Source organism: Gavialis gangeticus, unplaced genomic scaffold, assembly GCF_001723915.1.
Source record: "Gavialis gangeticus isolate Ggan-Ray unplaced genomic scaffold, GavGan_comp1, whole genome shotgun sequence".
Lineage (NCBI taxonomy): Eukaryota > Metazoa > Chordata > Crocodylia > Gavialidae > Gavialis > Gavialis gangeticus.
The window spans coordinates 47,630,381-47,645,971 of NW_017729024.1; the positions used below are offsets into that span (position 1 = coordinate 47,630,381).

The 15,591-nt window shown below is 42.4% G+C and overlaps 1 protein-coding gene across 3 annotated transcripts in view; it reads right to left on the bottom strand.

The window, feature by feature from the left end:
• LOC109297363 (A-kinase anchor protein 2-like) overlaps positions 1 to 15,591 on the bottom strand; it is a 557,784-nt gene that overhangs the window by 108,161 nt on the left and 434,032 nt on the right. Inside the window, exon 1 of one of the 3 annotated variants that reach the window (XM_019517066.1) lies at positions 12,839 to 12,931. The exons of the other annotated variants lie outside the window; for them this stretch is intronic. The gene's annotated coding sequence lies outside the window, so the exon portion shown is untranslated. Of the gene's footprint in view, positions 1 to 12,838; positions 12,932 to 15,591 lie in introns of those variants that run through there. 3 annotated transcript variants of the gene reach the window in all.

A 15,591-nucleotide genomic window follows, 5' to 3' on the forward strand; every position in this document is an offset into this window, starting at 1 on the left:
TTATCTTTTCTTTTCTTTTGTTATTATATCCTGGGAGAGCTCAGAACTCCTCTTCATAAAGCCTTGGAAATTACTGCCTGTATTTTATCATCTGTAGGTTTTTACTGGTGGGATTTATAATGTTAGGAAGTGCTAAAAATGCAGCTTTAATAAAACTACTGTTCTAAAAAATTACCTGCTTAAATGAAGGCGAAATACGTTCCTCAAAATATGCAAACCCCAAGACTTTGAAGTAGCCATAATATGCTATAGTTTTCCTTGCAACTTAAAACTCCTTCCTTTTGTCAACTGTGACCTTGTATTGAGAATGGATAACTAAATGGGGAAAAGGGTTAAAGAAACTGCGAACAAGATATTTGGTACAAAATTGGGGCTTGTCTTTTTTATGAGGGCAACTTATACTTGCAATGAAGTACAAAGCAATGAAGTGCAAATCCTACCCTTTTCATCAAGAACTGAGTTGCCCCAAGAGCTGGGTGGGTGGGTACATGTGTGAGAATGCCTTTTTGATTCACAGTGGATAAAATCTGGACCAACCATTTGACAGAAAACAACTGTATTTTTGTAAGCTAACCAAAAATAAATTGTAACAATGATACAGGCAGAACTACAAAGGGCATAACTTTATAGCTGCTTTTATCATAGAGATGAGAATTCTATGCACACAGCTGCTACTGGATCAGGCTCATAATATTTGCAATAAAATAAAATGAGCTACAACATAATGGAATAATCACACTACTCATTGCTCAAAGGTGAGATTCTCAAGTCTTACATTGTCAGTAGTAGTTACAGAAAGCATTTTAGAAATATATATTGGTTTTACAATAAAACTTATTTGAGGAAATGCAGATTGTCACTGGTGTTGCTCTTCTCTGCTAATATAATGTATAGACACTGTTGTGATGGGTGCCATCATAAACGCATAGATTCGTAAATATTTCAGTCCCGATTCAGACCAGTATCTTATACTTGTCAAACTTCAAACACATGAACAGTCCCAGCATCTGGCTGAACTGGGACCTTACCTGTTATACCTAGGAACCTAACCAAATCAAGGAAAAAGGTGGCTGATTTCTCAGGCAGATCGCTGGGCCAGCCACCATTTTTGCAGGCTTATTGCAGAGGCACCCTGCCAACATACCTCTGATTGGCCAAGAGGCCCTGGTGGCCCTGCCCCTTACTGTTGTTCATCTGAGGGGACTGTCTGTTGTGCAGCCTTGCCTCTCACTGCTGATTGGTGGACAGGGGTGGGTCCTTGCAACAGGCAGACCTCTCAGCCAATCAGCACAATCCTAGCTACTCCTTTTTGCCCTGGTGGCCCTCCACTGGGGAGCCAGCATTTTATTGTTAGTAAGCTTTTTTTCCCTGCAGATTTCATGGACATTGCCTGATTTCATGACTTCTGTGAAATCTGTAAACTCACAAACTGAGTAGGTCCCTCCCTACTCATACCTGTTGAATGTATACAAATTATTCATGGTTTCATAGTAGTTAGGAGCTCGAAGAGGCTTTACAGATCATCGGGTTCAGACCCCCAGCACTTGGGCAGGAAAGACTGCTGCGATCAGATGGCCTCAGCAAGATGGGCGTCAAGATGCTTTCTGAAGATCATCAGAGTGGATGACTGTACCACCTCTAGGGGGATCCTGTTCCAAACCCTTGGCACTTCACTTAAAAAGTTTTCCTTATGTCTAGCCTGAAATGATCATCAATCAGTTTGTGCCTATTGTTTCTTGTCCTGGTGAATAGATGCTACCCCAGGCCCTGATGTACACCCCTGACATACTTATAGTCTCCCACCAAATCCCCTCTGAGTCTTCTTTTCTCCAGGCTGAACAGTCCCAAGTCCCAAGTCTTTCAGCCTCTTACCGCATGACCTCGTATTCAGGAAGAATAGAAGTGACTCCAATTATAGGAATGCAAAAATGCACACCTGACTGGCATTCTTAAGTCAAAGTAGGATATGTACAAAATATACACACAGACCAATATTGCTTTTGCTTTACTACTGTATTTATTACACACATTTAACCTGATAACAGAGTCTTGGGTTCTCTTGCTTAGATTACTCATCCAGTCATATGATGCACACACATTCTTTCTCTTGTCCTTCTAGACAAATGGTCATGCAGTAGTAAATCCAGGAACAGGGCAAGGGAGGTATGGCCCCAACTGTGGCTGTGCTGCACATGCACAGCAAGCTGAGTCTGCTGTACAGTCACAGCAGCTTTTGCAAGAGCTCCACATGAGCAGTGAACTCTGAGTTCACTAGATGATTAGGCAGGGTCTTGTCAAGAGTCCCTGCTTTTGCATGGCTCCAAGCCCAGAGGGTAAATGCTGCTGTTGTTTGCTCTCTCCATCCCAGCCAAATTCAGCAGCAGGGGAAAGGAGGGATGAATGTGACATCACTCGCTCCCTGGGCTCCACAGCCACTCAGAAAGGGGCACCAACCAGACCCCACACTGAGAACTCATGTGGCACAACCAACAGGGGATGCAACAGCACCACTGCACCCCTGCCCAGATCCACCTCTGTAGTTGTGCTATTTGTGCCAAGCCCTGTCCTTAAATAAGCAGCTATCTAGATCTCTCAAGTGGAATATGTAAAAAAAAAATATGTGCTTGCCACTTACTGTACATAGATTAACTGTATTGTAAAGAGATAACATTGATTGTGTTTCAGATAGATATATGGCTGGGGCGGAGACACGGCTATTTGGGAGACACTATTCTATGCACAGCTGTAGCATACCAATGACCTGATATGCAAGCATTTGCTATGCATGGAATGGTGAGAAGCTCTCCCACACCAATATGTAACTTTTAGCATTTTATTCATTTGTATCTTCTTTAGGCAAATGGCAGTATGTCTTTTGCATATGTAACATGGAAGTAAATACCACACAATACAATCCTGAAGGTTAAAGGCAACCTGTAGGAAAGATTAAACTGAGTACCAAGTTATTATTCCACAGAGCCTATAAACAGAGAAGGAACTTATGCCTTAAAATATAAAATTGAGAGCTGGAAGACTACTAGAGAATTCACAATGTCAATAGGTTTTTGGCCCAGTATGGAAATATTTCACTAGCTCCCTGCAAAGTTGCTTTTGATCCCTGATTTGGTTGGTAAATGAACTGAATGCCCTTGTACAGCTGAAAAAACTATATGAGGATTAGCACAATACTACAATCGGTTCGCTACATCAAAAATGGCAACTTAAATAGAACAACTCATGAAGACCACTTCTGCCATTTATTGTATTTGTATAGGTTTCAAGATGTACAATAACTGAAAACAAAGTATAGTAGATTTCTAAGGTGTTATAACTGTAGAAGTGTAGCAACTGTTTTCTCTTAACTGGTTAGCTCTTACATTTCTTTCATATGTTTTTGGTAAATAACCCCCTACCTCATTACATCCTTTTCTAAAAAAGATATCACAAAGCCATTGATGTCAGATAATAAATACACATATGACCAAAATGAGATCAAAAAGCTAATACAGCTGTTTACTGGCTGTGGAGAAAAGCAGTGAGCAACCAGATCCTAAGAAGTAACCACATGGAATATTATGGTATCATCTAGTAGGGATCTATCTATACTGGAAGTGCATGCTAATGAGAGCCTATTGTGTTTGAAAGCCCACTCTTTTCTCCTCCTATCAGAAAACGTTAACGCCACAGGCTGGAGTGTAAATGGAAACACTGAAGACAAATCACTTTTCCAGCTGATGGTTTTTAAAATGGGGCTGCATTAAACTTCCTTTCAGAACAAGGTCCAATGCAGCCATCCTTCAGAATAGAACAGAGCACATGCCAATGTATACCCACAGTTTACATAGGTAAAACTGGGAAATCCTTTTTCTCCCTAGAATCTGAATTTAAGTGTGAAATGGTGAAGAAAGCACCAACCATCTTAATAAAGCAGAGACCTTCCAACAAAATTGAAGCTGAGGAACCAATTCACCACCTCCTGCCAATCCATCACGACTAAGAAAGAACAAGTAAACTGGTTAAATTTCCCTCGCAAAAAATACCAGTCCCAGGCTTGAGTGTGGCTAAGATTCAATGTGCAAATCAAGACAAGAATTCAATCCTTGGCTCTGGCACTTTGGGCAAATCATGTAAACCAGGCATGGCAAGAATACAGCCCAGGGCTGGTCCTGGGCTGCACTGCATGCCATGCTCTCTCTCTTAAGCTGGCATCCCAGACTGGCCCAGGTGGGTGCCACATGAACAGGATCAAGCAAACAGGCAGGTGTTCCATGGGTCTGATCCAGCTCATGGACTGGTCCTGTGCCACTCATCTGGCCTGTGGGGACAGATGAGTTGGACACCCAAGATAAACTCTGTATGGCTTTTATTTAATAAAAAATTTATTGGATTGGTGAGTGCAAAATGTAAGCAGCCAAAACTCTCTCTCCTTCATGGAAGAACAGATTGCATGGGACATTTCATTTTTTTTCTGATGATAAGGGAAAGAAGTATGGACTACAATATCCAATTTAATCATGTTACTCTAAAACCCCAATGGTGGATGGGAGGGAAGGGTAAACCTGGATTAAAATGAAATATTTTCCATTTTCTTCCAGCTTCACCACTATTTTCTAAATATATGCTCAGAAAAAAAAGAGAACCAGGTCATTTACAAATCTCTATGCAGCTGCACTTCTCACCATAGCAAAGAGCTGATGTGCCTGCTTATTGTGGGGTTTTGTCACCTCTCACTGCTCCCAGGTGCATTTCACTGCTTGTGCAACAGGCTTCGTTCTGACCACCAGCCCCAGAAGGTGAATGTGACCCGATTTCTGTGCTCTGCCTTCTGCACGTTTATGCCTGTAACTGCTGCTGTTCTCACCACAACATGATACATCTGAAACTGCTTGAAACCCCGTGTAGTTCAGTTCACTCAAACAATGCACGTGAATTTTCTGTTTAAAGACAAAGCATATAGGATTGGCAGCATAACTCCAAGCAGTGATAATATGACCAACCTATTATCATGCTGTAATTGCTTTGCACCAAGCAAGGTAGGAAAATGGAATTAATAGCTCATTTATAGGACACATTATTTTCGTTGGATGGGAGGGGAGCTTGTAACTGATTTCTAGCAAAAATATGCAACAACTGAATCTAAGATGAGCCTTCAGGATGACATCCACAAAGGGGACTTCTGTGTTACAATACTGAGAGATTCAGACCTAAGTTTTAGGACCTAGCCTCCAAGTGGAATTCACAGTATTGAAGTTGAGTGCTTATCCTCCCTATAAAATGGCATGGACATTCTTGAGGTGCCTCAGGAATGGCATTCACTATAGCTAACAGGCTGACTGGAGAATTACTTACCTATAGGAACAGCTAAGGACAAAGTTGTTCTGCCTTCCCCTACCGTTAAGACTTCAGGGCCTTACTCTGGATTGTACGAGTGTTACCTCTTTCTACTCAGCCTTCACAGCCCCAAATTCTCTCTTGGAGTTAGGCACCAAAGCCCTGGCTTTTCAAAAACAAGGAATCTGTCCTTTTAAAACGAGGCCATACAGTTCAATGCTATCATCACTAACCACTAAATAAGACTTTCTCATTACTGTAGAAATGTGATCATTGGGAGAACACTGTGTACCCGATTGTTGCTTTCACTAGGGAGCAGTTAAGAGGAAAAGTTGTATGTTATGTTACGCTGTCTCTATTGACACAACAAACACTACACTGAGGAGACATGAGACTAGGGAGGGGAGAAGAGTGGCTTTTTGAGAAAAGGCTTGCCAGAGCTTTGCTTGCTATTATTGAACAATTTTCTCTGTATTCGAAAAGAGCTGTCTTGATTAATCCCACACTTAACTCAATAAAAAAAATGGTAGCAATGGTAGCAAAGGGAAAATGAAAAGCTAACTGGATGAACATCAACAGGACTGGTTTTGTGCAGAAGGACAAATTTACATACAACCTGCAACTGAAACCTCATGAGTACAACTTTTCACAGCCTATTTGAAATGGAGAGGGGGAAAAAAAAAGAATGTGCGAAAAAGTCTTGCCAAATACCCAATACAACAGCTGCATGCAAATGTAGTTCTTTCAACTACATTTCTCAGAAGGAATGTATGAGGTCATGAAGACCAAGACCTTATCACCAGTTGGATATGAGACTGAGTTCTGCATCCCAAATAATTGACAACAATAAGTAGTGCTACATTATTTATAATTCTTATAGGAGACAGTTTATCATTTTAAACCTTTCTAAGTCCTCACTTGCCTGTAGCCAAACAAAGCCTGCTATCAAAAAAGCATGAAAAAATGCCCTGCCTTCTGGTGTCTAATCCTGCACTCTGATGAGCCACTCATTTAAGGCCCAATTCAGAGCCTGTTGAAGTCATCAGGAGTCTTTTAATTAAAGTTTAACTGGCTTTGAATTCGGTCCTTAAGATAGCATCACATGGCCATTTGTAAGCAGGAAATCCAAAATTTCAAGTCATGTTCTTTCCAGACCAGATCTGACTGCTGCTTGCTCACCCTTTAACCTCTCGAAGTCATTAAGGCAAGTGAGATAAATAACAAAAATCCTGAAACAATTAGTAAAACAGGAAACTCCCTCATCATCTTTAATGCCATTTGGAGGGCTTCTTTTTCTTTTAAGCAGTTTTCTAATTCAGAACTTCTTATGCTTTTGGCCATAAAGCAGAACAAGTAACATCTTCAAGAGCGGACAGAAATTATAAGTCACACAGTCAGCCCCTTGAAAATGCTGTACAGCCATGCCCTAATGGAAGTACAGAGTGCTCCAATTGGACAACAAATGAACCCTCATTATATAAGTGTTCAAATGAAGGCGCTCCACGAAGTGTCTTCATTAATTTGTGTCTGCTCTGGCAGCTGGGCTACTGCAGCTCAGCCTCACCCCCAGTGCTGTCTCAGGATGGGAGGGGGGAGACAGGAGGGGAAGGAGCTCAGGCTCACTGGAGTGATGGGGGGGCAGAATTGGAGCCCCCCATCTCAGGGGCTCCAATCCACCTGCTCCCACTCCAGCACAGGCTAGGCAAACACCAGCCTGAGCTTCCTCCCTTCCCTTCTCCCCCTCCCTCATCCTGAGATAGAATCGGAGCTGGGAGAGGAGGGGCAGGGCTAGAAGAAGCAGCTGCCAACACTCCTCCTCTTCCACTGGTTTGGCTTCATATTGGAGCTCGATCCCCCACCCTCCAAACCCAACAGCTAATGTCTGTTGGGTTAGGAGAAGTAGTCTAATTCATGGCACTTTCTGAGAAACACCATGAGTTAGACTGGGGAGCTGCACTTCCATCTGCACCTTTTCAGTGTTAAAAAATGAGAAGTTTGGTACAGAGAATTTGGCTTTCATTTGGAAAGGTACGTAAAAGCTGTTTAGGATCTCAAAGTTATTCCCAGAATGTGTATAGACAAGATTACTCACACACCTCTAAAAGGCAACCACTTGGGAGGTAGAAGGTAGCATCCATTCCATATCTTTGCATAAATATCCTAAGAACTTCCATGACTACAGATGACCAGAGATTTGTTAAGCACTTCACATGAAACATACCATTGACCTCAAGTCCTGCATCACATAAAACCAAGCTGACATTCTGGCTCAACACTATCTTGAAAGAAAATGGTCAGCTGGTAACACCAACCACTAACTTCATTTCCTAAAGGGTACAATGGCCTCCCACCAAAGTATTGATGGGTCTTGACCCTATTAAGAAAACCAAGGAGCCTAGGATCTGATGTGGTGTGTCTGCACAGTTCATACTAATTAACACATTTTTCACTTGCCATAACTCAAGCTTTATAATAAAATTGCTGGTAGAATTTTAAACAGAAGCAAGTTATGATGGTGCTCCTATAATAAGAAAATCAGAACATAGGTCTGGAAGGCACCTCCTAAGCGAAAGGTCATTTCCCTCCTACTATAGGTGCCACATCACATAATCTTTTTCACAAAAACCGGTCAAGCTCCACTGAAAAATTAGCAAGGCTTCTTGCCTGCATTTCTCCTATTGGAAGGCCATTCCAGAACCTCACCTTTCTGGTAGTTAGTGACTTCCTAATTTACAGCCAACATTTATTCCTCCCCAGTTTATACCTATTTGTTTCTGTGCCCATGGGTGCCAACTTCGGTTTTTGTTGGTGGGTGCTGGTGGGTCTTGGGGTGTGGATCTCTTCTCTGCCTGCCTCTGGTCTGACTACCTAGCCCTTAGGATCCCAGCCACCCACTTCACTTAGCTTTCTCTTTCCCGGGTTGGTCTGGTCCTCACTGGGTCTTGCCCTAGCTCCTTCAAGCCTCCTTTGTTCAGCTGTCTTGGTCCTGTGTCTCCACATGGGTTGCAAAGCTCCCTGCTGCTGTGCTCTCTCCACTCCAGGGGAAGCCAAACACCAGTCTTCTTCCGGCTTGTTCTTAAATTTCCTGGCCAGCCCCAGGCCAATAAGAGCAGGCTCCTCCTGGCACATGATCCTCTCCCAGATTGCTTCTGGACTGTTCTTGGGAAACCAGGGGCTGCATGGCTCATGGGTGCTGAGCACCTGCTAATTTTTTCAGTGGGTGCTTGAGCCCTGGAGCACCCAGAGTCAGCACCTATGTCTATTGCAGCATCCTCTTTTATTTTATTAAGTAGTTCTTTTCCTTCCCTGGCGCTTACCCTCCTGATGTGTTTATAGGGAGCAATCATGTCCCCTTCCAGGCCTCCTTTTTGCTAGTCTAAACAAGACAAGCTCTTTTAGTCTCCTCTTCTGTGCTAGACCCTATATTCTTCTGATCAGCCTAGCATCCTCTCTCTGCATCTGCTCCAGTTTCTTGAACATGGATGGCAAGAACTGTACACAGGATATAAAAGTATTAATATCTTCTTATTTCTACTGGCAATACCTTAAACTGACAATTATCCATCATCTGTGTGTGTGCATATAAATGTGTGTGTACACATATGTGTGAAGTCTCAGATCCTAGTAACTTGTAATAATAAAGATCTTGATCTATCTTGGTTGAAGCTTCTAGACACTCTTGGACTACATAATAAGCAGTTAATGTGCAGCACACAAATCACACAAAACTTATGCAACACAGTAGGCTCTGGCACTTCTACAGTGGAGTGCAGCTCTACTTCTTTACAGTTGTTTGGCTCTTCTCTGACAGTATTATACTAACTGAAAAAACAATAGCAGCTGCAAGACTTCAGATAGATGCTCCAAGGGCAGCTATTTTTTCCAAAACTGGTGGCAGTGGCAGCAGCAGCTGCACTCCAAAGCTGATGAAGTTGTACACAAAGAAGACCAGAACGTCTGCTGTCCTTATCCAAAATATCTTAAGGGTAGTCCTCTGAGATGGGCTGACACAATTTCCTACCCTCTATTTGTCTTTCAGGCACAAACCACTCAGCACTAATGAATGAATGATTAAACACCAGCTTGTGCTACTTTATACCTTGGATATAATTACCAAAGTTGCAGCACTGAGCAAAAGTCCTGTAAGTTCATTTTCTTTGCATTATAACAATGCTGAAGTGGAGAACTGAAACCATGGGATGTTTTTCTGCTTGTTTTATTTGTAAGACGACAGCTCCCAACTTCTCAATGCTAAAAATCAAAAGTCAAAGGAGCCTCTAACCACACTATTTATTTTAAATCTCTACATGAGATCAGTTGATAAATGAAAATAAAGGGTCATTCTCTTTCTTAAAGCACTGGACTGAGAGCATGGTTAGAGAGGAAGCCTTTTCCTCCTTTCCCCCATGTTGCCTCTTGTCACAAGAGGACAGACTCCAGAAAGAACCTCATTGAAACCTATCATGATTTCTCAATGTGACCCTTATAATATGCCTTTTGCATAACAACTGATAAGTTGCTCACTGGCAAACAGACTTCCATGAGGAAAGTCCCTATTCATCCAAGATACTAGTGCTCGTTCTATTGCCCAGGGCAATCAATGGGAGTCTTTCCAGTGACTTCACTGAGCTCTGAGTCCCTTAATAGGCCAGGGATCTAATCCTGATCTCATTTACACTGATATTTACATCTGTATAACTCGATTAACTTCAAGTGAATGAGACCATTGTGAATCAGGGTCCTAAACAAGATAAATACTTCACTAGCATCATATATATACTCAAGCTTCATCCATCTGTAGCCCTATGAAAACTACATTAAATAATTTAAATAAAAATAAATGTGAAATTCATAAAGCCATACTGGAGAAGGAAGAATAGGGAATAGTTTAGTCAACAAGTAGTGACAGTTTTCAAAAATTAGCAAAAATTAGTCTCGTTTTTTAAAAATTCAGGAGAAGGAGATGGATTATGGCACATGATAGGAAGGAAGTGGGGGAAGCAACGAAGTGGGATTTAAGTTACATTTTAAAAGGGTAGATATGCTGGGTAGGGCAGCTGTATTCTATACTCCTAATATTCTTCTATTCTTATACTGAGTTGGCAGGCAAGGTTCTTTGGGTAAATCCAATATCTTTTATTAGACTAACTCAAATAGTTGGAAAAATTCTTCTTAGCAAGATTTCAGGCACAAACAGCCTTCATCAGGCTGCGGAATGAGTTGGCACACCTAAATGGAAGTAGGCACATCCAGCTCCAGCAGCCAAATTCCAATGCCACTTTCCACTACACCCAACTGAGAAGTTTCTGACTAATGGAGTTCAAGTGTAAACCAAAGATGACTGGGAGTATCCTTTGAATGTTGCTGTTTTGCCAACAAATACAATTCAAGACACAGGTCAGAGGCTTCATGTGTATTTTACAGATAAACTGCATCCAAAGGGAAGGGAAAGCAATATAAAGTCAGCAGCAAGCAGCATGCAATACAGTAATAGGAAAGGCTGCAAAGCCTGAGACAAAACAGATGAGTACTGGAGAAAACTGCAAGGTAGGGGAAAACAACAGAGACCAAAAACTAATGAAAGGATAGACATAGGAGTGGGGAGTGTTATCCCACCCCTCCTCCAATCTCCAAGACTTAAAATAGCATTTAAGGCTAAATACCATGAAGCACTGCCTCTGGATAGCACAGCTAGCTGCCAATGCACTTTTGTTACAACCTCCATGTTAAACACCCTGTTTCCAAATAATGGACCAGATCATGCCCTCCTCCTCATAGAAAACCCTGGACTATTAAATCTCAGAGGGCTTTGAGAAGCTCCTCCTTTTTCCACTGGGGAGGGAGGAGTTTGCTCCCCTGTTCCAAAAAAAATTCCTCTAAACAAAGAGGGTCCTGGGTGAGCCATGGGTCTCAGAAGGGAAGCTTAATGCCTCTGTATTAAGTTGGAGTCTGGCAACTCAAACCCTCCCACCTCCTCAGCAGCACTGTACTACTAGAGCCCTTGTATTAGGAAGGGTACCTCAGGATAAACATGGGGACATGGTGGAATCCAAGGCTGTATTATCTTCTTCACATACATGCCACAGAGCCAGAGAGAGGCAATGCATATCTGTCAACCTTGGCCTATCCCATGCATGCCCCAACTCATTTAGACTATAATCCTTGCACAGCAGAGAACACAGATGGGTCAACAGAGCTCTGCATGGACAAAGGGAAACTGGAAGGGTGTCATGCAGCATCTAGGAGTGAAAACCATCCCATCCAAGGCATGAATAAGGCTTTAGACTGAACAGGAAATTTTTCAGTCAGGTAACATGTCATTCAATTTGTTTCCTTGGCATCTATAAATTTTAAAAATGTAGGCATGACAAATGTATTAAGGGGACTCCATCTTATTTTTAAAGGATATGGCTTTTGCCACATTGGAACATAAACAAATGCTATAAAAGCATTTTTATATATATTAGGATTTCTTACATGTGAATAAGGCTTTTATTTAGCTTGGAAAAAGGGGATCTTTCCCTAAACTCAGTCTCATTTTATTACTGTAAAATGTTATTATTATTTTAATGTCTCTTACCCCAAAACTGTCCCTTTCCCCTGGTTAAATTCTTTCCCCAGTGCACAGCCGGAATCAGCAGGTCATTTCCTGACAAGGGTCATGTGAAACTGAATCCTATTCTTTCACCTGCAGCAGTTCCAAAAAAGGCCAAACAGTGGATGATAGGGTAAGTGAGCTACCAGGCTTGCATACTTGTATATCTACTGGCCCCAACAAATAAGCAGCTAGGAGCTTCAATTTAAAAGCACTCACTATTGGCTGCAAAGCCTATGTTTTCAGATGTTCCCAGTTAAAAAGCAGTAAGTGTACTAACAGCACAGGTTTTATTAGTGCAGAACACCTTCAATTCAAGTTAAAGTGATTCTGTGTGCTCATCTGTGGTCAGATATGCCTCAAAAATTGATGAGTGCTTTAGGATGAAATACGCTTGAACACCCACCTGCACTGTTCTAATCAGGCTGTCATCGCTCTATTATAAAAATGTGAAATTTCATCCTATTGTAGGTCTTAACAACATGCCAATAGCTCAGCAATCACCACTAGCAGTGGGTTCAGCATGCCCTTTTTCTTGAATTCTCCAGTATAACTATTTATTCTTCTCTCATGGCTGTTAATCCAATCCTTGTAAGACAGAGAAATTTTATAATAGGATTTGTTTAAATCCCCCCTTCCTCTCTACATATGCTGATCATTAATTAGTCATGAGCAGACACTATGGACCTAGATATGAAAAGGGACTGCAGTGCCTATGGAACCACTAGAGAGATGCTTCTGCAGAAAAGGTCATTATAAAAGGAAGTACAGAAATGCATAGTGGCTCTCTGACAAAGAGCATGCAATACAGTAGGCTCTGGTACTTCTATGGTGGCATGGAGAGATTCTATGATAGGGATTTCTCCCCCTTAGGTCAGCAGATAGACGGTGTTATGAAAAACCTCCACTTACAGCCCAAGTTCTGAAGTAACTTCATTTTTTGATGGTGTTTCCAGCAGATGGTCAGACGCACATTTTTTTCAAGACAGCTGCAGAAGCATTCTCCCCTCCTTTCCCTAGCACCAGTTGTGCTTAATGTGGGTATCTTTTCAAAAGCTGGCAGTTGCTAAACGTGAGCTTTTTCCTATACCGGATGTCACCATTGCAAATAGTAGTTTAAGGGATACAACCTTTGCAGAAAGAGAGGGGGAGGCAGAGTACTGCTCCAGTGGGCATACCCCAGTCAGTATCATTAAAAAAAAACCCGTGGCTGTGGGCTTGCTTTGGTTTCTCTGACAACTTGAATTAGTCCCTAGTAAGACTAATAACTGTACCAGCACAAGATTCTGACTTCAGATAAGGACTGTTTTCAAGGAAGGAAGATTTAGAGGCATTAATAGTAGCCTGGGGGTCCACTAAGAGAGTAAATCACTTAAAAGGACCATACTCATGGCTGCATTTGTTATACTGCTTCTTACATGTTGCTTGTTTTCCGACACTAAGCAACTATTGTGCATTACTATAATAGAGCTGCCACTGTTACTCCATCAACGGTTGTTTGACTGTTGCATCAGCACTTCGCTGCAACGACCAAATCTGTTGCAGGCTTGATACTGTACATGTTGCCACTCGTATCACAGCCTACAGTTACAAGGGCCTCTATATTCATGCTAATGAGGCCAAAAGACAAACTGATGCTTCTTCCGTAGCCAGCTGTCTGCCAAACAGGACTTTAAGTTCAACAGTCTTTATATAATAGCTAGGCACCATCTGTGAATAAATATGAAAGCATCCCATTCCAAGTTAAAATCAACAGTTTGTTTTTCATTTCACTGGTCATACACATAGAAGCAAAACTCTCTGTAAGGTGGCATAGAGACCTTATATAACATATATTTTTTGGTTTTTGCTGACTACCAGCAGTTATCACTGATATTTGCTCTAGGTAAGACGCTCAGATACTACTACAGTGAGGAGCATATAACAGGAGAAAAATAGGTCAGAGGATTAGAGCAGCTCATATAGACGGCTAGAGATTTCCTGTCTAGCTACCCATACAAACAGTTGGGATCCATATGACCTGGAACTGCTCATACCTACTACAGCAGGAGCAGGCAAAATAAGGGCCGCAGGCTAGGTCCAGCTCACCAGGCAATTCCATACGGCCCACGGGGCCCCTCCATAAGCCTTGGCCCTTGCTGCCCCTCTGCAAGCCAGCGCCTCCATGAAGGAGGTAGGGCTCTGGTTGGTAAGCAGCCAACCTTCCCACCCCCATGCTAGCTTAACCTGCCACCAGCCCTTAGGCACTGGAGACAAGAAACCTCTGCCTGGCAGAGCTTGTACCTAGCTGCCACTTGGCTGCTCCCAGCCCGCCTGCCTGAGAGAGTGGGAATGCAGGGAAGGGCCCCCACCAGGCCAGGGCCAGGGACTCCAGCTGGAGGAAAGGGAGTGGGAGCGTGGGGAGCTGCGCTATGGGGCCGGGCTGATTCTATAATGTATCACTGTTATGATGCAGTATAAAGCTTGTGTGTTGGTTTCACTTCTTGGAGTCAGAAGCATGCATTCATGCATTTAAAAGGAAACCCTGCTGCTGTTTGATTAGTATTGTTTAAACAAAGCTTTGTTGAGCCAGAGAGGAAGTACTCACTTGGTTTCTAAGAAGTACTACGAAACAAAATACCATCAAAAGACGACAGACCATGGAGCCTGGACAAGTTTCTCAGCACGTAACCCCACCTAGGAATTTCTGCTTAGGAAGTAGCTTTCTGTTGTACTTCAGTGTCCATCCACTGAGAGCTTAGAGTTTGAAAATGAGTTGATGTTGTGCTCTCATTGTTGCAAGATGCCTTATATATTTATAGGTGCCTTGCTGTTGTATGTCAACTTGACTCATTATTTACTGTAAAGCTCTCCACTGGAGAGAGGTACCACAATAGTAAGGAGTATATCAGAGTTGCTCAGGGCCTGACAAAGTTCCTGCCAGCATGGAACCTGGCACAGTTGCCCTCAGAGCCTTTCAGAGGAAGGGAATATAGCATCCTTCCTTGCACTTAGGGTCCAATAATCTGTCAGTGCTGCCCAATAGCTTCAGAGTGTTAGCTAGGAAAGAAGCATAGTTAGGGTCAGCACTGAGATGGCACCAGTTCACTGGTCCTCATTTTACCTTTTTGGGTTCCAAATAACAAAATAAATGTATTACAGATCCTGTATCAATTTATCATATGCAATATTGATAAACTGTCCAGTGACATTTTTGATGGCCTCTCTAGTGACTTTTGGAGGTTTGTCTGGCAAACACTTGCTTTTAGGGACCACTGTTGTATACAGAGTCTTCTGCTTCCCTTAGGCTAGGGACAGACATTACACATAAACCTGTAACAGATCAGATGTTCAAGGCACAAAAGTCAGTTTGAAAATGGCTGAAACTGGTTTGAGATAAACTTGTTTGAATGTAGTATCAGACTTATCTGATTTGAGTCAAACCAGTTTTTGCAGTGTCTGTCCCAGACCTTGGAGACCAACTGAAATCACCCGGAAGTTTCATGCTGCATGGTCTTTTATCTCTTTGGCTGCTTGAGTAGTCAGCTAGTTCTGAGGCAGCCATATCTTTTAGCAAGAAGCTACCCCAGTACTTAACTGATTTGGGTTGGGCTGGGGGTCTGTGGCTTCAAAGTGAGGGGCAAGGGAATGGGCATGGCCAGGGCAATGTCATATCACTGTCCCCC